Source organism: Pinus tabuliformis, chromosome 8 (assembly GCF_031772625.1).
Source record: "Pinus tabuliformis cultivar Carrire ecotype Pingquan chromosome 8, CPIR1, whole genome shotgun sequence".
In the NCBI taxonomy this organism is placed as follows: Eukaryota; Viridiplantae; Streptophyta; class Pinopsida; order Pinales; family Pinaceae; genus Pinus; species Pinus tabuliformis.
The window spans coordinates 757,926,238-757,953,861 of record NC_142294.1 but is presented as its reverse complement, the minus strand read 5'-3'; the positions used below and the strand labels follow the sequence as shown (position 1 = coordinate 757,953,861).

The 27,624-nt window shown below is 33.2% G+C and overlaps 2 long non-coding RNA genes across 2 annotated transcripts; both read left to right on the top strand.

Annotated features, from left to right (window-relative positions):
- Nucleotides 1-23,843: 23,843 nt before the first annotated feature.
- Nucleotides 23,844-24,657, top strand: LOC149237809 (uncharacterized). The gene is made up of 2 exons (XR_016245313.1): nucleotides 23,844-24,095; nucleotides 24,265-24,657. It is a non-coding gene; the product is annotated as an uncharacterized LOC149237809 (long non-coding RNA).
- Nucleotides 24,658-26,396: 1,739 nt separating this feature from the next.
- On the top strand, nucleotides 26,397-27,083 carry LOC149237808 (uncharacterized). The gene is made up of 2 exons (XR_016245312.1): nucleotides 26,397-26,703; nucleotides 26,816-27,083. It is a non-coding gene; the product is annotated as an uncharacterized LOC149237808 (long non-coding RNA).
- Nucleotides 27,084-27,624: the final 541 nt, after the last annotated feature.

Here is a 27,624-nt window from a genome sequence, read left to right as displayed (position 1 = left end):
AGATTAGACCATAACTGCTCCCAGTTTGGTAGTTTCTCTCTACCATTTATCAAATCTTGATAACTATGCTATCTATTGGGAAGGCCCAAGAGGGTTAGAGCTACCAAATATTCTTCAGGAATAGTAACACCAACCCCGGCAAGTTCATCATTCCATTGTGTAAACCTACTCAGGTACTGCATAATTGTTTCATTCTTTTGCATCTTAATACTTCAAGGCTTGTCCTTGAGTGCCAACTTCCTATAGTCACTATTGTTCTTAAACAACTTGGTCAATGATTTCCACATTGCAAATGAAGTCTCTTTCTTGTAGAGATTCGAGAAAATATGATCACGAAATCCCTCCAATATGATCCTCCTTGCTTTAGCCACATCCTTCTTCCACTGAGCAAGATCCTGGGCATGAGATGCTAGGGTTTTACTACATCAATCTTGATGTATTATGGCAGCCCATTATCATCCAATACTGCTTCCATTCAGATCTTCCATGCCACAAAATTTATGGTCCCTTCCAAAGCATACTTGAGCCTGAGTCAATTGAAAGCCATCTTCTCAGTCCTGGAAAAAATATGTAACGCTGATCTTCAAATTCGAACCTCCTGCAATGAAAACTTCACATTCTCTTCTCTACTATGAATCTAGCTCCGATACCATGTATAAATTAATGTGTAGATTCTAAACTGCTCATGAAATTTACTAAATCAGAAGACTAGAAGTTACTGTACTCATCTACGGAAGCAAATTCACGTTCGAGAACAAAAATCATTAACATGCATCAAGATTTAACACACATAAACAAGATTTATCTGGGGAAAACATCTGCTCAAAACCCCTAACTATCTATATTGCATTAATCAAAGAATCCAGATGAATACAATATGCTCTGCTCAAGCTTGAGCTCAACATACACCTGTATCTTCTATCCTCTACCTGATTGACTGACCTTGGCCAATACTTAGCCAAAATTTCGAGCCTCCTGTAGAATTTTCTCTACAAATCAGCTAGCTCATTGATATCATTTAGAAATTTCATCTGCAGATCAAATTGATATATGCAATGTACTAAAGCATAATACTAGATCTACATCTACCATAAACTTTGCGAAAGCTTAATTGAACATGAGCAACATCAAGCATGAACAGATATAACTGAGAATGAGGGGTAATCAACCATAACACAGAAGATATAACCTGGGGAAAGCATCAGCCTAAAACCCCATCTCTATATTATCAATCAAGTGGAAATCCTCAACAACATACAAAAAGAATCAGCTCAAAAGCTATCCTGCTCTCTCTGTACTCTGATGATGTAGCTCATGGACTATCTAGGCCTGTATATATAGGCTCCACAAGTCCTCCAAGCTCCTATTTCCTTGTGCAGTTTTGATTGGGGTCTAATGTCATAACATGTGTGAATTGGCCACATCATACCTGTTGTAACCTCAGGTCCAACTACGCAATCCATAAGGAATAATATTCCTTCTGCATGCAAGGAATATTCACAAGGAATATCCTAGCAACTGATAGTACACTGTCCCTCCATCTGATCTCAACTGGGTCTCTGTCTGAACTGACATGCATGAGTTATCTATGAGTGAATACTCAATTATCTGAAATACAGTAGTTACATGCATGCAAGCATTAACTAACTGAAGTCTCATTAATTTAACAAACAATTAAATTAATCTAACTAGACTTGACTCAGTTAACTGAGCCAACTAATTACAACTCATCCTCCTCCTTTAACTGATGGTTAAATCCCTCAATCAAAGGAGAAACTCTTGCATGTCCTCACATAGACTTCAAGTTCATAATTCCTTAATTAATTAACTCAAACTGAATTAATTAATTAATTAAGTTACAAACTGTTGTTAATATCAAATTCGAATTTTACTTCCTATTTTTAGTCCAAGGACTAACTAAAATAGGAATCCACACTGAACTGCTAAAAATAGAACTTCTATTTTTAGCACTTCCATTTTTCATTCCCTGTTGCCCAATCTAGCCTGGTACCCAAACTGCTATTTTTAGCAATTTCTTGTTGCCATTTTCAACACCTCCAAGCCCCTATTTCATTGCATTGTTCCCTTGGGAATTAAGCCCCTATTAATTAGGAAATTCCTCAATTTGGACTGTGTAATTCCAAATTCAACTGGGTAACTTGAATTCTTTGCATGCATGAGTAAATATAGGTTGATTGATCAGTTAATTGGATGATTACCCAGTGTGAAAAAAGTTACACACCCTTGACTGAACCTCCACTAGTTCTACTAACAATGAGAACTAGTTACACTGATAATAACTCAAATTAACTAGAATAGATTGTTACAAATTAGCAATCAATCATGTAGAACTAAACTCAAGTGTCCCCAACTCGAATTTATTGAGTTAACTAAGTGATAAAATCCATGTCACCTCAGTTAACTACCTCAAAGTATTCTGCTGAAATTGAAATTGAAATTTCTCCTAATATAATAAACGCAAAATTAAATTAGGAATTTCTTGCTGCATTTTCAATAGGAATATTGTTGGTGTGTTTGGCACTCTCTAAAAACAAATTTCGCATATCCATTACTCACCAAATATCTTTGAAACTTAGTTGAGTAGTGGGGGTCACAAATCTATGCATGTTGGGACGGTATGATAAGCATTAGGGAAGGGAACCATTGAGGGAATATAGAGCAGCGAAAGGATTTTTGTGTTGCCATATTGGTTAGCTAGACACATCTAATATTTTGTAGAGACCCTGGGTTTAGCAGGTAGAGGAGTTCTCTGATGTCTTTGTTCTTATGAAGGAGAGTTGCCTTCACCCATCCTAATTTTATGTGTTGATAGTTTCCCCTTGTGGTATTATATCCTAGCTATAGGGTGGTCAAATGTAAAGAGAATTGGTGCAACTGAGCCTATAGTTTGGTAGAAAGGGCTCCTTTCTAAGTCAATCTAATGCTTGAAAATTCATATTAGTGTTTCCTTTAACTCCTATGATTATTGTTTATTTTCTCTTCGAATTTTGTTGGTAAAATTAGAAATGGAAAATGCATATCTTCTCTTGTATGGAATTTAGAATGCGGTATATGTTTTAAACTATCATACAAATCTAGTATGTTGATATGAAGGTGTTCAAGTCTATCATTTGATACATCTCTTGTTTCCATAATTATAAGGATAATATCTGGGTCTAGAAAAATACTCACTTGCTATAAATATTAATAAAACCCATAGAAGTGTATGTGCATAGCTAAAATAAACATATCGTAATGCATGGCCCAAATCTCTACTATATACCAAGGGATAGTATAATTAATGGAGGCATGATAAATTTTGTAGAAAACAATGTAGGAGAGAGTGAGTGCATAAATTTTGGTGGGAAGTAATCTTTGGTAACTTCGTATTTTTATTTTGTTACTATTATCTATTTCTATGCTAAGAAATGCATAAAATTTGGTGGGAAGTAACTCCTATTAAGTATGTTCATTTTAACTTAATTCCTATATATTTTGGTGGGAGATTTGATTAAATTATAGTGGTTAATAACTCTTGATAATTATGTTTATTTAATAATTATAAAAATGTTAAAAATTACAATTTTTCCAAAAAAATTAAATTTGAATATTCAATTTTATAAGCTCATAAATTAGTATGTGCTCGTAAAAAATATAATTATCTAAATAAATATGATAAATTCTAGAATAATCCATTCGAGGAGAAAAAATTTCTTTCATTAGAGCGCTATTTAGAGAATGTTGTTAGCAAGTTGGAAAATTTCTCTACTAGAGGCAATATTCTTCAGTTCTAATGTAATTATCTTAGATTTGTTACAATTATTTTCGAGTGGTAGAGAATTCCACCGGGTTTAGCTGATTTGGCAAGATTAATAAAGTTGACATGATAAAAGTTAACCCACTGTGGAAAAGTAAAAAAGGAATCGGCGAGGGTATTTTGGGAGGTTAATAAAATTGACATGTAAAATTTAGGGGATGGCCAAATAGTTCACCAAAGGTTTGGCAAGGTTATTGAAAGTTACATGGTGATTCTTATCAATGAAGAGTTAGAGATTACAAGGGTTGGTATATTTTGAATTTCTTTTCCATATTTTTTAAATTATGTATGTAATTAAATTATCAATTTAATAATGGTATTAATTAAATGTGTTGTATTTATTATTAATATTAATTAATATGATTAAGTGGAAAAGATTATTTTACAATTTAGTATGGGGATGTGTAAGTAAAAAAAATATGCAAGTCTTATATCTTTCAAATTTATTTCAATAAAAAATTTAAATAAACTATTTGAAATCTATGTTAACCAATTTATATTGATATCAACTTCATATATATGTGTGTGTTAAAATAAAATATTTTAATGTGGTATATAAAAAAATATTCAATGTGGGTTATCAAAAACATATTTTAATAGGAATTAATATTGACATATACTTGAAAATATATTAATAATAAAAAACCATTTTAATTTGCTTGATAAAATGTGTCGATTTACATGTTACGTAAAATACTTTAATGTCAATTACATATATATTATATATCATTAAATTTTTTTATGTACATATAATGGTTAAAATGTTTATTTGATTCTATATATACTTTATTTAGCATTCAAAAATACAATTTAAACAAAGAAAATTAACACATTCTATTTTGCAATGTGTAGATTTACATGTTATGTGAAATATTTTAATGTCAATTACATATATATTATATATCATTTAAAAAAGATTATGTACATATAATGAAAATAATAAGTTTTTATGGTTAAAATGTTTATTTAGTTCTATAAATACTTTATTTAGCATTCAAAAATACAATTTAAACAATGAAAATTAACACATTCTATTTTACACTCTAAAAAAGTTTGCACGTGAATAAATTTGATCCCTCTAGGCTCATGTTAAATCCGTACTTAACATGGATCTATACTAATTATATGAATGTCAATATATTAAATTGATAATTAGATATTGACTGAATAAAAAATAAGGTGATTAATTCTTGGAACACTAGATAACATGATAAAGTAAGGCCTAATACTCACATGACACCACCCATGATGACATGTAGACTAGAAGTGCCATGTCATTTGTAGTTGCTCAATAACACTTACATAATAATATAATAATAAAAATGAAAATCTTCAATTGACTCTATTATGATGATTCGAATTTAGATTTTAACAAAAATTTATACCATCTTAAAACTCTCATCCTAGGAAAAAAAAAAACAAAACTAATGATAATATTAAAAAAAGTGTTTTGAATTGAATAAAAAAAAAAAAATACCACATACACTCAACAATGTACAAAAGAAAGGGGATATGTCACAATCTACATGAGTGTATGCTCCCGTGGTTCATTTCTTACTTCAACTTCCAAGAGAAAAGAAACAAATTTCTAAATCACTCACAAAAACTATTATCATTGCACGGAGTTAAAAATATTGAAATGAAGCAATTTAATTATGGGACTTTTTTGCATAAGATTGTTGAAATTGTTGATGCTATAAAATAGTTGTAAAATTTCAATGAATTAGTAATTATATATTGCAGGACAAAAATAATGAGAATGAATATTTTGTTATTTATAAATTATTCTAAAAAACTCTTCAATATAAACTTATATAAATTTGTTTATAAAATTTTTATAGATAATTATTATAAATTATTTATTATTACAAACATATATCTTTATCTTCCATTACATTACTTCCATGATGTAAATGATCTTAACCAAAAACCATAAATAAAAATCTAATATAACATTCCTTACACATAGTATATATAACTATTCCTTTGCCAATTTATGAATTCCCCTTAACAATTAACAATCACCTACTTTATATATCTAAAAAAAATTCTAATTGCAATTTATGTTTGCATTTACCACCATAATTTTTAATATCCATATATGAAAACAATGTTTATATTTACAACCATAATTTTTAATATCTATATATATGAAAACAATAATTTTCCAACTATAAAAATCCATGTGATTCAAGATATATCTAATTTATTTGATTGTTAATATTAATAAGTGATTCAAGATATCTCTAACTTATTTGATTGTCAATATTAATAATTTACACACATAATTTCGGAGAATGCAAATAAATTACATTTTTTTTCCATCATTCATAAATAAAATGAAGTTCAAAATTTACTTGCCCCGCATAATATGACAACTTAAAAGAATGGATTTTAGTGATGATTACTTAGGTCTAAACAGTGAAGTATTTTTTTGTTGAATTATCAAAATTAACTCTCTAAAAAGAAAAGAGAAATTATATTTTTTTAAAGTAGGAAAATTTATCATAATTTAATTGTTAAATTAACTGTAAAGATAATTATTTACTAATTCACAATTGAAACTAATTTATTATTATAGTTCAAAGTTTAAATAATTAACTTATTTCCTTACATTCAAAAAAACACACTCTTAATTCGACATACTTTAAATTGAAAAACCATATTAATTTACATTATTTATAAAAATATTTTATTAAATAAAATTAATTAATAATAGAAAGTAAACTATAGTTTGGGCGGAAGTAGGCTTTCAAGGTTTATTGAGATTGAAAGAAAACATGTGTACTTAATGTACAGTGAGTAAAACCTGACAATGTAATTCATGAAGTTCCCTTAGTTTTCTAGTACGAACAAAATTAATTATTAACTTTAGGACACGTTTTTGTTGGTTTATTTATTTATTTATAAAATAATTAATTAATATTTATATAAAATATAAATATGTTTGATTATTTATTGAAATTAATAATAAATTAATAATGATGGTTTGTTTGTTTATTTATTTCAAGTAGTTAGTTAGTATTTTAATTTAGTTTAAGTATAGTGTAATTAAATTAAAAAATAATAAATATAATTTTTTATTAAAAAATAATAATTAATAAAATATTTTATTTTTTGTATTTAAGTTTCTGTGATTTATAATGAATTGAGTAAAGTTTTTTTTTGGTAGAAATCACATAATCAGATAATGAATTACTTGTTGGTTCAGAAGTGTTGGCCAAAAATTTTTCTTATGTGATTTCTACATAAAGACTTTACTTAATTAAAATATTGTATTGTTAAATGTCATCCTAAACATTAACATTAAAATATATGATTAACTAATATTGCTTATATTAATATATATACACTTTTTTTTTCTCCGTAAAGCTAATTCTATTAAAAAACCAAAAATATTTACAACGAGGCCCTGCCTCAACAGTTGTCACTGAAGTTCATCATAAAGGTCTAAACTGCCCCAGATTTGGGGAAACCAGTTTGACATGGCGAGAGACCAAACATATAACCCGAAACCATAACCAAAGGGAAAACCGTACATAAGACCAGTATTCATGTTTAAGGCAAAAAACCAGAGGAGGATTCAGCACAGCACCACCTGAAGCTACAACAAAATGACAAAACCGCTTATCGTTCATATAGACAGCAAAAACAACACGTGAATTGACCAAACCCGTCAAGCAGACTTCTGAGTTGTCGCTTAGGTGGCCTCCTATGCCACGCGGCGTCAATTGTGGTCAACCTGGTCCGGTGGCTCCTCGATGATGGGGCAGGCATACTGGTCCCAGTCTTCTTCCTCCTTCTCCACGTCGCCCTTCTCCACGCCACCTGGAGGCTCCCTTGCATGCTGGGTACCGCTCGAACTGCCAGCAAACTCCATCTTGATTGAAGCTCCTGCTGCTCTGCCACCTTCATGCTGAATGTCGCCAGCTTGAACACCTTCCCCATGCAGACGGCCATGACTAACGCCCCTGCAACCACGACCCTCTCCTTGAATTCTCTCCTCCTGTGAAGGCGCTTCCGAATTTCTTGCCTGAGCACTGTTCTGCTCATTGTCCTCGGAGAAAACTATGGTTACATTCGCAGTAATGATGGGCCTGTTCAGGCTACTCTGGAACCTGAACTGGGTCGAGTGAGGGACAGAGCTGGAAAGCAGAGGAGAAATAGTAGTGTGGAGCCTGATGTCACTGTGCGCGGCCATGGAGGCTTGCTCGTGACCCCGACCACTGCGCGTATGGGGGTAGTATCTAGGCGGAGACCTGGGAGGAGGCGAGATCTCATGAGAATGAGAGGAAGAGTCCGGAACAGGGCTCGGCGCAGCTGTAGGGCGAGTGCTGCCACCGCGGGTGCCTCCGCTGCGACTCCTCATGCGGTGTCGGACCATATCAGCGAGATTTGCATGCAAAGCAGCAGGACACGAGGTAGGGGAGGAGAACAGGTTGTGGATAGAGGGTTCCTGTGCTGGATTTATAGGACAATGCCTGGAGTGGGAATAATGGTGCCCATCTCCGAGGTCAATGCAGCAAAGGAGCCAGCATCGGCTACCAGTGACGGTTCTGCAACAAGAATTCTCAGCCTGAGGCGGACAGATGCAAAGAGAGGGAGGATAAACAGAGGGTTCGAGAGGCTCCATACTGTTTCCAGCAACTTCCAGGTCTCGGCCAGAGGAGCCATTTAATGCAGCTCGCAGGCTTACCTGCGTTCGTCTTAGGTGGTCGCTAAACAGTGCGCTGCCTGCCGTCTGGCAGGTCCTATCGCCGGCGGCCATTAATGTTCTTGGAGATCACCCGCATCCGGGTAATATATATATACTTTAATATATATGCTTATTTTTTATATATATTTATGTGTTTTATTTTTTATTAATATATTTAATTTTTTATAATTAAATTTATTAAAATATGTTTTTAATATAATAATAAATTAAACAAAGTCTTTCGGTAAAAATCACATGAGAGAATTTTTTGGCCGACCGTTTTGAACCAACAAGTGTGGTTCCGGTCGGCCAAAAAATTCTCTCATGTGATTTCTACCGAAAGACTTTGTTTAATTCATTATGGATCACAGAAGCTTGAATACAGAGAATATAATAATAAGTCATCTTAAATTGAAAATACGAAGGAAAAAACTATAATTCATGAAAAAAAAAAAGAAAATTTGTGTCTTAACTATGAATCACATTACAAAACTCTTGTAATGTGATTTTTACAGAAAGTTTTATCATTATTCATTTATGACATAGATCACAAAAGCCTAATTTAGATAAAAATAAAAAAGATAAATAAAAAGGAAATAAAACTAAAAACAAAAAATTAGTAACTAATAGAAATGGAACATAATAAAATCTCAATCAATCACCTTACAAAAAAATAAAAAATCTCAATATAGATATGCTATAGAAATTTTTAATTAAAGACAAATTAATACACCGTTAAAACAAAACTAAATACATAATACCATACTTACAACAAGTATAATAAATTAATATTTATAATGAAAAATCAACCAATATAATAAATTATTTAAAATTTTATTCATTTGATTATATTGAAATTGACCATGGTGATGGTGTGTACTCTAAAATGAACGAATTTGGGATTTTCTGGCTTCTTTGTAACCAGCATAGCAGTAATATCATTAATCATTTGTCCATTAATGAAAAATTTCATATTACTCATATGAAGATGGGAAACTTGGGGAATTATTGACCATCACTGTGAAAAATAGAAGAAGGGAGATGGGGTCCCAAATTTTACAAACTTGCAGTTAAATGATGGTTACAATTACAAACAACAACCTACATTAATGTTTGGCATGCATGTGAGTGATGAGGGTTTGCATATTGCATTACTATTTGAGATAGAGTGGTTGTGGGGTTAGGGACCTTAGTTACTCAAGCCCGTGAATTAAGTTGGAGGAGAGTCTTCCTTTCCTCTCACTTCTCATGTTCAGGTGTAAATTGTTGAGATATTGTTGCAACTTGGTTAGATCTCTTTATTGCTCTATTCTAAGTAATATTGTCGTTTTCTTTTATATATATATATTTTTTAATTTATAGAATATTTAATTATTTAATATTTTTATAGAATATATATTTATATATTTTTAAAATTTATAGAATATTTAATTATTTAAAATTTTTATAGAATATATATGACTAAGTTTATTATGTTGATAAATGTGTCTATTATTTATGTGGATAAAAGTGTTTATATTGGTAAAAGGTTAATAGGGATTGAATCTCTATAAAATATCTACGAAATATTTTGAGTAATAATAAGAGATAGAGAGTTGAGAGTTATATTAAAAATAGTTATGTTTTTTTCACTTTTCAATTTAATTAAATTATTTTTATAAAATTAAATCAAATTAAAATATATATAAATAATTTTTACTTGAAAGGAGTTACCGATTTTCAGACAAGTGGTATTGATAACCTACGATATTGACCCACCGTTGTAACAAAGTCTATTTCTAGATTAAGAATCTCCATAATAAAATGAGAGTGAATCTTTATGATTAGGAACCTTGTTACATATTTTCTATATATATATATATTTAACTCATATATTATTTTTTTATAATTAAACAATAATAATAAAGTTATATATATATATATATATATATTTTTAATGATTATTTAAAATCTTGGTAATATGAAATGTATCATTAGATGTCTTGAATGCATCAAGATGTGCTCTCTAGTATGGTAGAGATGTTGCAATGTAATGTAATGTCCTATAAACATTTCACTTGGTCAAAATAAAATAAAAATAAAAATAAAAACAACTCTATCTTAAAATAAGAATAATTTTAAACTAAATAATAAAAATAAAAATTGTGGGTTATGATTATTATTTTTATTAAGTAATTAAGGTAAACTTGACTAGATCAAATTATCGATGGTTTTTGAGCTCTGAATTTATGAAAAGCATGACATTAGTAATATCACATGTAGTAATTTCACTCCATAATTACATTATGTAGAATTACATTGCTTTGTCCAAAGTACTCATCCATAGGGGACAATTTGGCATTTGACCATGACAATCACTTTGTCGTTTTTTTGAAAGCTATACATTGGTAATTTCCTTTCTTACGATACTAAGTTTGGATGTATTCGCACATGATGTGCATGATGTAATGGCTGGGGCGGATGGCTTTCGCACCCCCAGCCATGTTCGATTTCTACGGAGGCATATATCTGATGACCCCCACGCATCGGAGATATTTGTAATGGCTATGCCGTAAAAAATTCTGCTGGCTTCGGCCATATGTTGTAAAAATCTGCTGGCTTCGGCCATATGATGATTTCTCTCTGAAAAAGAAAAAGTTTGGATGTATTCACAACTATTCGAAATCACTTATCAAAGAATACAAGGTACCTAATATCTCTTCTGTGGCATTAGTGGTAAGTTCACTCCAGAGAAATCACATATCACATATATGTAGAATTATATTCCTTTGTCCAAACTAGTCACTTTGTCGATTTTTTGAAATACATTTGTCTTAAAATACTAAATTTGGATGCATTCACAAAAATGACTTAGCAAAGAATACAAGGTACATGCTATCCCTTATGTCCTTTCCACAAGGTTCGCAAATTGGAATCTTCGTAATATAGGAAAGGACCACAAGGTGAGGCTCACCTTGGATAGAGGACAAGATAAATCCTTATTTTTCCAAAAAAAACCTTGGAAATAGAGAGATGCCTTTACTTAAGGAAAGAGCTAACCAGCCATATATTGGGTATTTAATGCCCTCAGAGCAGCACGCGACTTAACGCGATAACACGGGAGCGGGCAAATTCGGCATTAAATAATATTTGCCCGCTCCCGTGTTATCGGGCTAAGTTGCGTGCTGCTCTAAGGGCATTAAATACCCAATATATGGCTGGTTAGCTCCAGCCTTTACTTAACGTGATAAAGGTATTGTAAGATTGTTTGTTTGGATTATTATTATTTTTTTACTATAGTAAAATTTATATTATAATATATTTTGTTATTATTTATAAATATGATAATAATGATAATTATTTTTAGTTTATATATATTAAGTTAATTGTTTATTGTTATTAAAAGAAAAATATATTACTTAAAATAATTAGTTGGTGGTTTGTAATGGGTATATTATTACTTTTATTAGATATTTTTAGTTATTGATCATTATATAGTTTCTTTACATCTAAGAAAGATGAGATCTAAAAAGAAAATATGACTTCAACTTAAATAGTATTTTAAAAAATGTCCATATCCCTAGCTATTTAACAAAAAATCCTATACAATTCTTAACTACAAGTTAATTTTATATTGGAAAAAAACATATATTTTCATTATATTGAAATATATTTTTATATATTCTTTTTAGAAACCATCTTAGATCCATTTTGACCCAAGATATATCAACCACCCAGAGGGATCAAATCTCTTGAGGTGCAAACTTGTTTTAGAATGCAAAACACGAAGAAATGTTTGCAACTGAAGAAATTTGATAACATGAAGAAATGTTTGCAGCTTAAGAGATTTGATCCCTTTCTATGTTTGATAAATCCTAGTGAAATATTTTTTGGTTATTAATATTTTTTAAATACTGAATATCAACTTTATGTTAATTACAAAAATGATTACACGTCTCTTTCATATTGGGTTGTAATATCAACAACAACAACAATATTAATCAACAAACCAAGCAAGTTGACACTTTATAATGTCTTTAATTAAACTTTAATCAAATATGTATATTTATTTTTGTTTTTTATTATAGTTGACATTGTTTTTTACTTAGTGAATATTTTAAAATGGACATGTATCAACCATCTTAAGCATGGAAGGAATTACACATCTCCTTCACATTGGGTTGTAGAATGTGCATCTCAGAAGACAACTACAATGTTGCTTTCATGTAAAATAAGTTTATTTTATTTTAAAAAAATTAGAAAAAAACATGTTATAAAAATAAAAATTAGAAAGTTTTAAAGTGCTACAAAATTTGTAAAAAACGATACTACAACGTATGTAAAACTTTATTAAGAAAAATAAGTCCTCTTTGTGGATTTCTTCACACACTCCCATATTCTCTAAATACAAACTTTGATAAATCAACTAGATTTAATGAGGGGATTGAAGCATCTCTCATTCGTGGTAACAAATCAACCCTTCACTTTAATTTGACTAATGAAAACGAACCTTCATAAAATTAAGACTGGACTTTTAAGAGCAATAATTTGGTGGTTGTAATGTCCCTAACCCTCTTGCTGGGCGACACCACTCACACCAATTCCAACATTTTCAAGCATAACCAAAAATATATGCATAAATTAATTAGAACACATAATTCTATGCATAGTGAACCATAATACATAAAAGAAAACCATGTAACAACACCACAAAAGACATGCCAGGCTAATTTGTAAAACAAGCACATAATAGGTTCAAGCACTTATTTGTTAATCCGTCGTCTAGAAAAGAAAATAAATTAAAATCTTCCCCATGCATGCTCCACCCTCGCAAAACAGAGCAGTAAGATGGTAATAAAGAAGAGGCAACAAACTCTTCAACAAGAAATCAAGAAGCAAGGTCAGTTTGGGAAAGCAGGGACGAATACTCAAATGTGAGTCTTGCATGTCAAAATAAATATCAATCAAGTCATACCCAGGTTTCCTTAAGATTATTTTGCTAGAAATGCAGAGGTTACCCATGGAGATGAGGATCTGGGTTAGGGCTTATTGTGGAAGATAGAGACATAATTTTCCTCATAAAAACACATGAGCATGAAGGGTGCAAGGCATCTCTGTTTGAAGGATACTGGAACAAGGCAGCAGGGAATGGAAAAGGGCATAGGGGTATCATGGTTTTAGTAAGGGAGAAAGAAGGTTGTCTCATTCAGTTAGAAAAAGAAGACTAAAATAAGCAATTCATTTTGTTTAAAATATCAGAAAATGGCAACCACATCATAGTTGCAGCATGCTATTTTGCGCCGTAAGTTTCAAAAATATACAAAGGTAGAGGGCTTGACCACAAAGATCCATTTGCATCCTTAAAAGCGGATATTGCAACTTATTCACAGCTAGGTGAAGTCCTTATAGTGGGTGATTTCAATTCTAGGACTGCAAGTGAGCAAGCTAGCATTCTTTGTTGTAAAGATGATTGCGACCCTATTTGGCTTACATAAGACAGTAATCATTAGTGGGAAATAATTTCAGAGGACAAGGGCTGCAATCTCTTTGGTGAACAATTGCTTACTCTATGTGGGGCCTTTGATTTAGTCATTTGTAATGGCTTGACTAGATGGGCAAAGTTTGGTAATTTCACTTGCAATACTTACAATGTAGCAAGTGTAGTAGATTATGTAATTTTCTCGCATGGTTTGTGTGAGAAAATGGAGGAAGTTTTGATTGGAGAACGGCTGTGGGACTTAAAATTAAATCACAAGCCAATTATGTTTCTCTTGGATTGGAAAGAAACAGTTAGAGTAAAAAATTCAGCATGTCTAACAAAACCTCCCATAGGGTAGAATTCTTTTGACCCCAGAAAATTGTAATACCTTCAAAATGATGCTAGAGAGGCTCTTCAAGAAGGAGAAAATCACAAGTCATAGCCTTCATAGTCATGAATTAACACATTTAATTCAATGCGCACTTGCAAAGTGAAAAACAACAAAATTAAGAAGTCTGAAACAAATTGCTTTCTGGTTAATGCTTGGTTTGACGAGGAATGAAAAAAGGCAAGGAGAATGTGGAAAGAGTCAAACAAGGATAACATAAAGCTAAAAGCTTACAAGCAGTTATTAAGCAAGAAAAAGATTGATTTCATGGTTTCAAGGAGGGAAGAACTAATCTTCCTTGGGAAAAATAATCCAAAATTATTTTGGAAGGAGCTCCAACTGAAAAAGATACAAACTGGAAATAGTATTACAACTTCTAAATGGTTTGACTATGCAAGACAAATCTATGAGCAGGATCCCAAGGGTGACCCTCCCCCCTTGGTCAAAACTGATACTAAACCATTCACGGCGCAAGAGGTAGAGATGGGTATCAAGAAGTTGGGTGTTGGAAAAGCAAAAGACTTAGCTTAACTCCAAGAAGAATATCTAAAGTGGGGCTCAAATATTTTTGCACTTCACATTACAAAAAATTTCAACAACATCATACAATAGGGGCTCCCTATAGATTGGATAACTAGTCTAGCAATACCTCTTTTCAAGAGCGGTGACGTCAAAAATTCCTCCAATTATAGGACCATCATGATAAACCCTTTGTTTGTAATGCTATTTGGAAGCATGCTAGAAAAAAAATTTATTATGTCGGCAAAAGAAATAGATAAGTGTGATAAAGGGAAACTAGGTTTTAGACCTAAACATTCCACAGTTTATCATTGTATAACTTTTAGGCACATCAATGAAAAAGTTTGGGAGAAAAAGAAGAAGTATTTTGTTTCTTTGTTGATTTCAGAAAAGCGTTTTACTTGGTTCCTAGGGATAATATTTGGCACAAAATGGAGGAACTTGGGGTTCCTAAATATTTGAGAGCAGCTGTACATAGGCAGTATGAAGAGGTGAAATTCAAAATTAGAACTTCAGCAGGCATTTCTGAAAGTTTAAGAAGCGATATCGGGGTCAAGCAAGGTTGCCCACTATCTCCTACCCTTTTTTGTTTATATATCGACAAGCTTGAGGAGTCGTTAAATTCGCAAGGGGGTGATGGTATCTATCTAGGAAAGTTTGTTATAAGGCTTCTTTTGTATGCAAATGACCTTATCCCGATTGCTAAATCGGCTCTTGGTTTGCAAGAGCACTTACTATCCCTTGAGCATTTTTGTAGAAGTGTGGGGATGCAAGTCAATATCAACAAAATGAAAGTAGTGGTTTTCTCTAAGAAAAGAAGACATAACCAACATAAGTTATACTTTGAAGGAAACATTCTGGAAGAAGATTACAAATATCTTAGAATTGAGTTCAACAAAAATCTAAGTTGGAATGGTTGTAGAAAGAAAATAACTTTGGGGGGTTGGAAATAATTTTATGCTTTTCAAAATAGGTTTAGAGAGGCAGAGTTATGGGACTGGAAAACCACTCAAACTCTTTTTGGGACTCTAGTGATTCCAGTGATTCTCTATGGTTCTGAACTATGGGTCAGTAGTACATCCAACATGCAGTGGAAACAAATTGAGAAAATTTAGAAGTGTTTGATTGCAAACAAATTCAAGATTAAAAGTGCAGTTCCTTATGCTATCTTGTTAAGTGAAACAGGGACTCCTCCTATTGAAGCAATTGCTATGGTGCGAGTCATAAGGTATTTAAAAAAAATTGAGCAAATGGAAGAGGCTAGATGGCCTAAGGTTGTATTTAATGATAGATTGTGAAAGAGAAAAATACTTGGATGCAAAAAAATAACAAATGGTTTAGTAAATGGGGTATATTCTTTAACGCGTGTCCCATAAACATCAAAGAGATAAAAGATTTTGTTATGGAAAAGTTCCACAAGCGTACTCAGGATAAGGAGCTAGGAAGAAAGAGAGAGTAATATATTGAAGTGTTTAATACCACTAATAGTCATAAACCAAAAGCATACATAGAGGCCAATATCTCTTGGAGAGCCAAAATTCTTATTGCTTAGTTAAGGACTAATTCTGATCAACTTCGTTGTGAAACAAGGCATGGGAAAAGGCTAAAAGAAGTGTGGGAGGAAAGAGTATGCATTTTTTGTTCTTCCGGAAAAGTGGAAACAAAAAAACATTTCATTTTAGAATGTGAAGCCTTAAAAGGCAACATGGAAAATTATGCAGATATGTTGGTAGCTAGCTCTTGGGATAATCTATTTAGCGAGGGGTTCGTCGAGAAGCTAGGAGCATTTATTTTGAAGCTTCACATCAAAAGGGCCGAATACATCAAGCAGATGAAAAATAAATCTGTCCCATAGTTATCTTTAGCCTTGTGGACATTAAAATAATTTCTTTCTTTATTTCTTTCCCCTCCTACAATCCCTCACTTTCTCCACTGTTATTACCCCCAATCATGGACCCTCTAAAGCCGCTTTTGGGGGGTGCTCAACCTCCCTTCCCTGACACTGTAGCCGTTTCTTTCGGCTCATTAGTGAAATCGCATGGCTCCCCTCATCCCTATCCTACGGTTTTAAAATTTGTTAAGAAACTAGATTCCATTCCTATAATCACCATCCACACAACGATCCCTTGAAAAGCAACCCTTTCCTTTGTTGAAAGATCTCTTGTTGGTTAGTTCACTAGCCTATGGCCCTATCCAAGGGCTATATCCAGGTGGGTTGAGAAGAACTGGCACCCTCTCATATCAGGAGGAATTGACTTTCATTTATGTGCCTGAGGTTTTTATAACTTTATCTTTGAATCCAAGGAAGACAAAGACCTTATTTTCAGAAGTGGTCCATACTTTATCGAAACGAGAAGACTCTACTTGAATCATTGGACTCTAGATTTTGATCTTGAATCAGATATCGCAAATACAGTCCCAATATGGGTAAGACTCTCATCTACTACTTCATTACGGGGGAGATGAAGTTGTTAGAATAATAGGCAAGTTCATTGATATATATGAGCCAAAATATGGAATGCAAGCTTGTGCTCGTATCTATGTTGAAGTAGATCTTGGAAAAGGGTTACTAGAAGCAATAAATCTAACATTGGATAATTGGTCACATATCCAATAGTTGGACTACAAGAAACTCCCGTTTTAATGCAAGGTATGCCATGAATATGGATATTTCACAAATCGTTGTTTAAAAGTTGTCGCTAAAAACACTCAAGATCTTAAGGAGGATAAATGAAAACCTTCCAAGAAAAAAACCAGTAATCCTCATAAAGGGAAACTCTCAAAGGAAAATGCAACTCCCTACTCACCAAAAACCCTACAACAAGTGTGCCCTTTTCTTTTTGTCCTTCAATTCTAGCCTCAAAATTAACACAAAAAATAAACAACATTTTGTTCTTGCCAATTTTCCTTTGGAAAATTTTGAAGATATGGAGAATACTGATCAACTAAATCATAATAGAACCAACACTATTCCCATGGTAATAGCTCAACAACATAACCTTCCATTCCCTCATAAGTGGTTCTTGAATAAAAACCATCGCAAACCCATATCTTTGAATAAGTGCCTCGAGATCCACAAGGATTCACTCTCTTTAATTCCCCTTAGGAAGGTTTCTTCCCTCTAGAGTAGTCAACTCAAAGCTGCCCCTCTTTCGTTGGAGTAGTAACAAAGAAGAAGGAAAAACAAACCCTGTCAGATCAAGAATCAATGCACAGGAAATTAGGAAGGAAGTCAAATAGAGAGACAAGGGATGAATCAACACAAAAAGATAAAGCTCTAGGAATTCAACAATCCATGGTTTCCTTTTTGAAAGAGCCTGAGAATAACAAAGAAAATTTATGTTAGGAGAGGAAGGGGAAAGGACCTGCAATCCCCCATAAAAGTAAATAATGATAATAGTCTCCTTGAACTGTAGAGGTATGGGTAGCACTATGAAAATTAATGGAATCGAGGATTTATTTAAAACATAAAGGTCTAATATTCTAATGATCCAGGAGACAAGGCTTATAGAGGAAGATGTGCATTATCTCTTTAAAAAAATCAATAATCAGTTCCAAGTCAAAGAAATCAGTGTAATAGAGGCTTCAAGGGTTCTTTGCACCCTATGGAATGAGAATTAGTAGGACTTAATAGATAACATATCAAAAAGACACTCGCTCCTCACCTCCTTGAGATAAAAATATTCTGGGAAGATCTTCAATTTTATAAATCTCTATTCCTCAGTGCACTACAAATGTAAAGAGGTATGTTGGTCTTCCCTCTCCAACTACCTAGAAAATACATATGCAAAGTTGTATATTAGCAAGAGATTTCAATCTTATTTTAAATCAAGAAGATAATTGAGGAGGCTCTTTCCTCCAAGACCCATCTAGAGAAAAGTGAAAGTAATAATGGTTGATAGCTTCATAGATGCCAAAACTTCTAACAACTGATACACATGGAACAACTAAATATTAGGGCCATGGAACATTAGAGCTCGACTAGACCATTTCCTTATCCACTCTAACTTCCTAGGAGGAATAGAAGAATTTATCTAAAAAAATTGACCCTTACCATCTTAGATCAGAGACAATCCCCATCTCTCTCATCAACAAGAACAACCTCATCCCTCTCCCTTTCAGGTTCAACCCTATTGGCTCCAGCAAGAGTAGGCACTGTCAATAATCAAGAAGGCATGGAATATCAAGCCAAGTGGATCTACCAACTTTATTTGGGGAACCAAAATCAAATCCATAAATGGGCCAAAGAAAAATATTAGGAACAAGGAAAAGAAAAAGAGTGACTGCAAGGAGCGCTAGAAACCATTCAAAGAAAAATGGAAGAAGAAGAGGAACCCATAACCCTCCAAGCTCAAGAAAAATATTTATTTTGGAAATTGTATTGTGTTCATAAAAGAGAGGAATAAAAGTGGAGATTGAAATACCAGAGTCTTTGGCTAAACTCAAGGGACAAAAACACCTACTTATTTCACAATCAATTCAAGATAAGAAAATTCATAAACACCATAAACTCCATTAAAAACAAACACGGAGTTATCATAGAATACTTTGAAGATAAAAAAAAGGTTCCTGCTCACATTTTCAATATTTACTCATTGCAGATCTAGAATCGACAAACATTAAGGAAGCCTCAACAAACATCCTAATGCTTATCTCTCAAAGTCAAAATGTAGAATTGTCAAAACCAATTCAGGGGAGGAGGTCACATTTATAATTTAGCCTCTACACCTTGACAAAACCCTAGTACCTGATGGATTTTCAATTTCCTTTTACCGAGAAAATTGGAATATAATAAAGAAAGATATCTTAAAAATTCTCAGGGGGCCTAGTCAAAGCTAAAAGTGGGAGGAAGCATTAACTCTACTTTCTTGGCCCTAATTCCTAAATAAAAAATCCCACCGCTTTTGACTGCTTTTCTCCAATCTCTCTCTACAATGTTTCCTATAAATTTTTGAAAAAAATATTGGAAAATCACTTTAAAGTTGTCCTCTCTGATCTAATCTCAGAAAGTCAATGTGGATTTCTAAATAATAGACAAATGGTGGACAACATCCTCCTTGCGCAAGAAGCGATCCACTCTAGTCAATCAAGAAATGGAAAGAATTTATCCTGAAATTAGATATGGCTAATGCATTTGATCGGGTACACCATTCTTTTCTCTTTTTTGTGCTTCCCAAATTTGGTTTACTGATGCTTTTGTAAACTTGCTTAAATCTTGTATAAGCAGACCATGGATTGCACCATTAGTAAATGGAAGGACATGTTAATTCCTCCAAGCCTCAAGAGGCCTTCATTAAGGATGTCCTCTTTCCCCATTTCTCTATATCATCTTAGTAAATGCTTTGAGTAGAAAGTTAGAATACAAAAGATGCATTAGAAGAATCCCATGTATCTTCCTTTGGAGAGGGATCAAATATATGAATCACTGTTAATTTTCAGATGATACTCTTCGTTTGGGAGGTGCCTCATTGATTATAACTCGCAAGTTCAAAAATGCCCTTGATATCTTCCTTTTAGCCTTCAGAGGATTAACAAATAAATGGAAAATTTATTTATATAAGTGGAATATCAATAAAAATATCTTGAGACAACTGTCTCAAATTTTTCGTTTCTCACTCAAGGTTGACTAGATATACTTCAAATACCTCATCATGCCCATTTTCAAAAGCACCCCAAACTCAAATTTATGGCTGGGACTCATAGACAAAGTTAAAAGAAAAATAAATCAGTGGGGTTTTGTTGACTGCCCAACAACTCCCATTTCATTTTCATTTTTGAATGAAATGGCCCCCCGTGCTTCTTGCATTAAATTTTTGAATGCCTCGTCATTTTATTGACTTTGGACATTTTCTTAATTACTTTTGATTTGAGGCATGTATCAACTATGCAACACGTTTATTTTTTTATTTCGATGGTTATATGCATATTATTCATTTTTAATACATTATGATTTATTCTAATACGTAATATTGTTTCTATTATAAGGTCAATGCTTAAATTTTTTTTCCATAAAAGGATAAAATCAATGATGTGTTTATCACTTTTATGTTGCAACAACATCATTATTCTAATTTTCTTAGACAATATTCTGGATTGACCCTTTTATATGCATTAAGACTGTTATAAAATGTTTCAGGATGTAATTCATTGGTACATGGCCTTGACCCCCTTATAACCTCAAATTAAACTTATGTTGTAGAAACCTATCCATTCCAATGCTCGTTGATAACATTTTTTAGATTATGATGCTGATCATCACACTTGTTCATATGTTGATGAGTTTAGTTGTGAGTGGTCATAATGTTATACATATGAAAGGGCTAACAGTTAATTCACACATCCATGTTCTAGTTATGTGGCAATGGCAATAGTTATGTAGCAATGCCAAGAATGGTGTGGAAATGGTTAATGACTATGTGGCACATTTCAGGTTCTACATGTGAACTATGTTTGTATTGAGGCATCCTAAGGTTGGTTTCATTTCATTATGACTCTCTAAATGTTTTTATTGTTTCCATGTACTATGTGTACCATTTCTCCTTATCATTTCAAACTTCTTTGCAAAACCCCACCAAAGTTTGTTTACTATCATTTTTTTAAAACCATGCGTGTCTAGTAGAGACTTTCGATATGCCATTATGACTACTTACATTTTGTCAAACCCCAAATAAGTTTTTTATTTCTTTGTCACTCATACCCTGTGTCCAATCCTTACCACTCCCCTATGAATAACTCAGTGTATTTTCCATGGCCTATTGGAGGAGAAATTGTTGAAGCATACGAAGAATTGGCCTGTTGGAGGAGAAAACATAGAAGCATACGAAGAATACCTTTCCTTATTCAAGCAAGTCAGTTGGTGGGAGTTTATTTAGTCGTTTAGTGCACCAAATGTTGAAGCAACAAAATAATTTGTGCAGATGTATTATGGGAAAATTGAGTGGGTTGGGGATGCCAAGTTTGCAATGAATGAAGATTTCATTGTAGAGGTCACAAAAGTTTTTGTCGAGGGTGAATGTTGGTAAAAAAATTGTCTAGTTAAGGACATGTCCAGGGATAAATTCTTTTTTTTTTCAAAGAAAACTATGTATAACATAAAAAGCACACCTGTCAACCTACTCAAACCTAAGTGGCATGATTTAGTGTTGATTTTTAGAATATATGTGACATGAGAAGGCCAATATGGCTTGGTGTTTTATTATCACTTTAGGATGTTAATGGTGTTCTTAGGGTATAAACTTAATTTTCCCTTTTACTTGCACAAGAACCTCACAAAAATTGCCAAATTTTATTAGAGGGGTTTGAAGAACCTCGAGCATAGTCTTTTTCACTATGACTTGATTCACATGTTGCTGAATTTAGACTAAATCAATTGGGAGACACTTGGGATAGTTTCCTATTTCAATTTTTTTTTACTAAACCCTTAGACAAGCATGGCGATGAAATCTTGCTATAAGTCAAGCAAAATGAACAAGGTTTTTGTGAAGGTGTTTCAGAAAACTTTGCTCTTCGTCTTGGCCATAAAACCCTATCTCTCAAGATACATCATGTTTTTCTAGGGAAAGGTGTTTTGACTTGGCTCCTACCAAAATCACCCACAACATGGCTAAAAGGATTAAGGTCAGGTATGTTGATCGAAACCATGATCCAACATTAGAAGATAAATTTGGTGATGATCCAAATAACTCTGTGCATGATGACCATTTTGAACCTACAAAAAGCATAGGGGAATGTGAGAAAAATTTTATCTCGTCATCTCAGGTTAGAAGGAAGAAACTTTCTAGGATGATTTCCAGAGCAAAACAAAATAGACATAAAACAAATTCATCTTCGATTGTTCACATTGAGATTCCCGAAATTTCCTCTAAACCACAGGCCAAAACTGTTGGGGGTTGTGGAGACGATTTTGTTTTTTGTAAACCTAAAATCAATGTCAATATTGGACATGGAAAACATAATAATACTCATAAGTACTTCCAGATGTGGCATTGGCAAGAAATATATGCCACCATAGTCCCTCATTTAAAAGACCAGATTCGATAATTATATGAACAAAATGAACAATTGAGGTCATAAAACAAATCCTTTAAAGAAAAACGGGAAAAACAAACAATTGAAATTAGGGAAAAGTTATAGGTGAATGAAAAGAAAGTCGTTATTAAGTCCTTTGGTGTGACGTTATTATCACTTTATATTTAGAGGGATTTGCTTCTTCCAAATAAATATTCAAAGTTAATATTTTCTTTGTTTTAGGTATATAATGAGGTACACATTGTTAATGGTTGTTTGAATAATTTTTGATAATAATAACTACAAAATCTTTGATTCCGTAGTCATTATTAGTCCCTGCCTGGGACTAATAGTGTTCGATCAGGCGTTGACCTCCTATTAATTTGAGTTGACCGGAGCATTTAGTTGATGTTTTTCGCTTTTACCCAAAGTTTTATTTTAAAGCTTTGATGTTTTTTGCTTTTTATCCAAAGTTTTATATTGGAGGTCTTATTGCCGGGTTGCTGAATTTCCAAATCCAAATTTCGTGACTTTTTTGTTTTACCCAAAGTTTTCGGAGGTCTTATTGCCGGGGAAATCGATTGAACGTTGTGACAATTCATCTGACTTTTTTGTTTTACCCAAAGTTTTCGGAGGTCTTATTGCCGGGGAAATCGATTGAACGTTGTGACAATTCATCTTACCCAAAGTCGAGTTTGCAGAATGTTGTGACAATTAATTTTATCCAAAGTCCAATTTACATGTTATGACAACTGATTTTAAGTTTGGGGCAAAGTTTTTTTAATATATGTTGGAGACTTAGAGCAGGTGGCAGCTTTTGGTCGTGCACAACAACCAACTGTTGGTGTCAGGAGACTTCTAGTAGGTGACTTCTAGCAGGTGGCAGCTGCCGGTGCTTGTAATACCATCTTGTAATACCGTGTTGAGGGCAACCGTTTTCCTTTCTAATTTAGGAGATTATGCCAAGGAGAACACAGGACCAGGACCTGTGAAGCCTGGCATCGATACAGTGGATCAGACCGTGAAGACCGTGGTTGGCTCTGTCTATCTCAAATTTGATGGAAAAACCCCTTGAGATTCTTCATTTCCTGTTCTGTGTTCTGAGGACAAATCTCATGAAGCTAGAGCTTTCAAACTGCATGAATGGCAGACTTGTTTGCTCAAAGATATTCAGCAACGTATGAAACGTTCCATGAATGCTCCAGAGCAGGTACCGCGTCATATTTTGGCCGTATGCTGTAAATCTTTAATTCATCAAACAATTCGTTTGGACTGGTGCTAAATTCTTCGCAATGCCTTGGTATTTTCTGTGAATCTTTAAAATTTTCAATCTCTGGGTGAAGTTATGCTAAATTATGCTTAATTTTCCGTGATTGCAGGTCATTCAGCCGCTAAATTTGCCATTCCAGCTCTCCTTTATAGGCAGGATGCAGTTTCGGATGGCTGTTATCCCGAGTTTGCTTAGAGCAGTACGCTTATTGAATCTTTTTATTCTTATTTAACTGATTTCTTTTAATTCTTACCGAAACATTATTATTTGAGAAATTTAGGAGTCTGAATGGACATTTACGCCGTTAAACGTCGGAATTTGGTAATAATTTTGCCGGGGCAATCAATTCCGGAATTAGTGTGCTCGGTGTTCGTACCTGAAGACTACACGGACACCTGAGATATTCTTTTTAAGGTCCAATAGTTTTGAGTGAAAATTTGTGGCGGTGCCATCCATACATTTAAGCTTGCTTCTTATTTTAACTTTTTAGTTTTGATTTGTACTTTCCCTTCGTTTAGTGCCTGTACGCATTGGCGGAATATGAGCAAACTAGAATAATATAGCTTTACCATATAAGTTAATGAATGGATGTGCAAATAAATTTACTAATTTATGGCTCAGGTTATGTCAGCAAGCTGTAATACCGAGTAAATTTCACAATCATATTTTGTTATTTTGCACAGCATTGTGTTAGTCTGTGTTAGTCTATAGGTTTTCAAATTAAAGTCAAACCAGATTCGAAAGATTTTGAACCATATAATGCTCTCTCAAAAGAGCTATTGATGTTAAAATTATTACGTACCTTCCGGCCAAAATGTCTGTAATAAGTTGCTTTATTATATCTTTCCGAACTTGAGCATCCTGTCTTTTCGTTTTTCTAGCTTGTCGTGTTTTTTTTGGTTTTGTACTTTTTAAATTTAAATTGTATTTAGCGTATATTTAGTGTCTAATTCAACCAATTTTTATAAAATTTAAAACGTTTAATAACTCAGAGTGGACTAAGAAATTTATTTTTAATTTCACTATATCTTATAAAATGCTATTCCCATCACTTTCTTTTTTGGAAATTAATGGGATGAAGTTAGAAAATGAATTTTACAGTAAGACACATACAAACGCATCTGGTTATATTCATCTACGCTTTAATTTTACAGGCATTAAAACACAAAAGAATTATGGAAGAATATCAGCTTAACATCTCCAAACAGTTTAGGGTACAGGCAGACTTTCAACTGATGCTAGAGGTTTGTTATTATGTAAGGTCATTACGATTTACAATTTTAGTTGAATTGTTTTGATGAACTCGACTCCACGGGGTAACTTTTTTATATGTACCTCTTTTGGTAAAAAACATGAGTCGGATTCTCTCTAACTCTTCTATACACTGCTGTTCAAAACCCAAGTCATTCACACGATTACGTGTTGTTATCTTTTAATTAATCCATATAGCAGCCTTCATTCGTTTATTTGTATGTTCGAAGTGTAATTTGTTTTCTGATACTCCATCAATGATCAGATATTATTAGTCCTTGCTTGGGACTAATAGCGTTGACGGCGTATTAATCTTCTGTTTGACCAAAAATATTGATGTGCATCACAATTTTAACCAAAGTTTTCATGTTAAAAAATAATATAAAATTTATTATGTAATTGTTAATTGGCCAACAAAATTGAGGGTCTTATTGCGGGCTTTGCAGGTTTCAAGACGGGTAAAAGTAAGATATCCTAAGTTTTTGGTAGCTCTTCTGCGTGTCCTTGCGGCAAACTTTTCTGATATCCAAAGTTTTCAAGTGCAAAAGATATTCAACTTTTCTGCTATCCAAGGTTTTCTCGTGCAAAAGATTTTTATATCCAAACTAAATATTCTGGTGCAAAAGATTTTTATATCCAAACTAAATATAATTCACTGAAGATTTTTATATCCAAACTACATATAATTCACTGACACGAACTTTGCCACATGGCTATCTGCATGCAGAAGCTCTAGTGGGCTTTCTGCATGCGGCAGCTCTGGTGCTATCTGTAGGCGAGCAAGTTGATTTCTCATTATGAGTCATTGTTCTCAGGTAGGCCGCCCCCTTTTTTTTGGAACTGGTTTCTTTTATAAGCGAGGTACTTCGATAATATGACATATAATCTCTAGGTTCTGGACCAGGGTTTCGACCATGAGGCCAAGACTTTGTTCTGAGTTTTCTTGCAATTGCTAGAGTTGGAATGTCAAAGGTTTCATTATCTGTTTTTAGTTCAGCCTCCTCCATGGCGGTTGCCAGAGTTTTCTCGCAATTGCTAGAGTTGGAATGTCAAAGGTTTCATTATCTGTTTTTAGTTCAGCCTCCTCCATGGCGGTTGCCAAAAAATATTCTAATAGTTTGTTACAGTTTGTTGTAAAATAGTTTGATGCAGCAATGGAGGAGTGGCAGAAATGGAGACTCCTTTCATTTGCGCTTCCCATCTTCAGCTATAAGCATGCAGGTTATAATCCCAGGTGATGTTATTCAGTGAGATGTCCTACATAAGCAACAATGGAGTGCATTACCTTTCTGGCCAGGTATTGTTTTATTTTCGTTTGATTCTTTTCAAATCATAAGTCTGTTAAAATTTTTAACATGAATTTGTGAGGTTTATATTGACAGGGTTTTTGTTGTTGACTCGCATTGCAGAGAGGAGTAAACCCCCTTTAAATATTTGGCGGTGGCGCTCGTTCATGCTCCAAATTATTATTGAGATTTCCCTGAGTAATATTAAGAGATTTTCATGGTTGATTCCCAATGCACGGAGTAGTTGAAAAGGTAGCTGAGAAAACCCTTTTTATAAAATATTTGTATGTTCCAATTCTTCTGCTCAGTAAGATTCACTTATGAGTGTCGGGTTTTTATTGTGTATTGAGGACTCCTGTGAAAATGAAAATAAAACCAGTTTTAACCAGTTTATTGTGGTATGCTGTTAATGTGTGATTTTTAACCAGTTTTACCAGATTGATTTTCATATGTGTTTATTTATTTTATCTGTGGTTGTTGGAGGCATTTTGAAAATGAAAATAAAACCAGTTTTAACCAGTTTATTGTGGTATGCTGTTAATGTGTGATTTTTAACCAGTTTTACCAGATTGATTTTCGTATGTGTTTATTTATTTTATCTGTGGTTGTTGGAGGCATTTACCGCATTGTTGGTTTCTGTAACAAGTCTTATTGTTAGGTTTTTTTTTCTTCAAAGCTCTGGCAAAGCCGCGCAGGGTCTTAATACGCTCTGATGTATAATCATGTGCCGTCCAAAGAGTCTCATGGCGCAGCCTTAGTCTTTTGTGGAATACAATTTATAAAAGTATCTTATCTGCAATTTGTCAATTTGTTAACTTATAAAAGTATCTTATCTTATCTGCAATTTGTTCGGTGAATTTTATTTTTAGCTAGACGTGGTAGTTGGTATGAAGAGCATGGCGCCTCAAACATGAGGCTGCCTCGCATGGTTA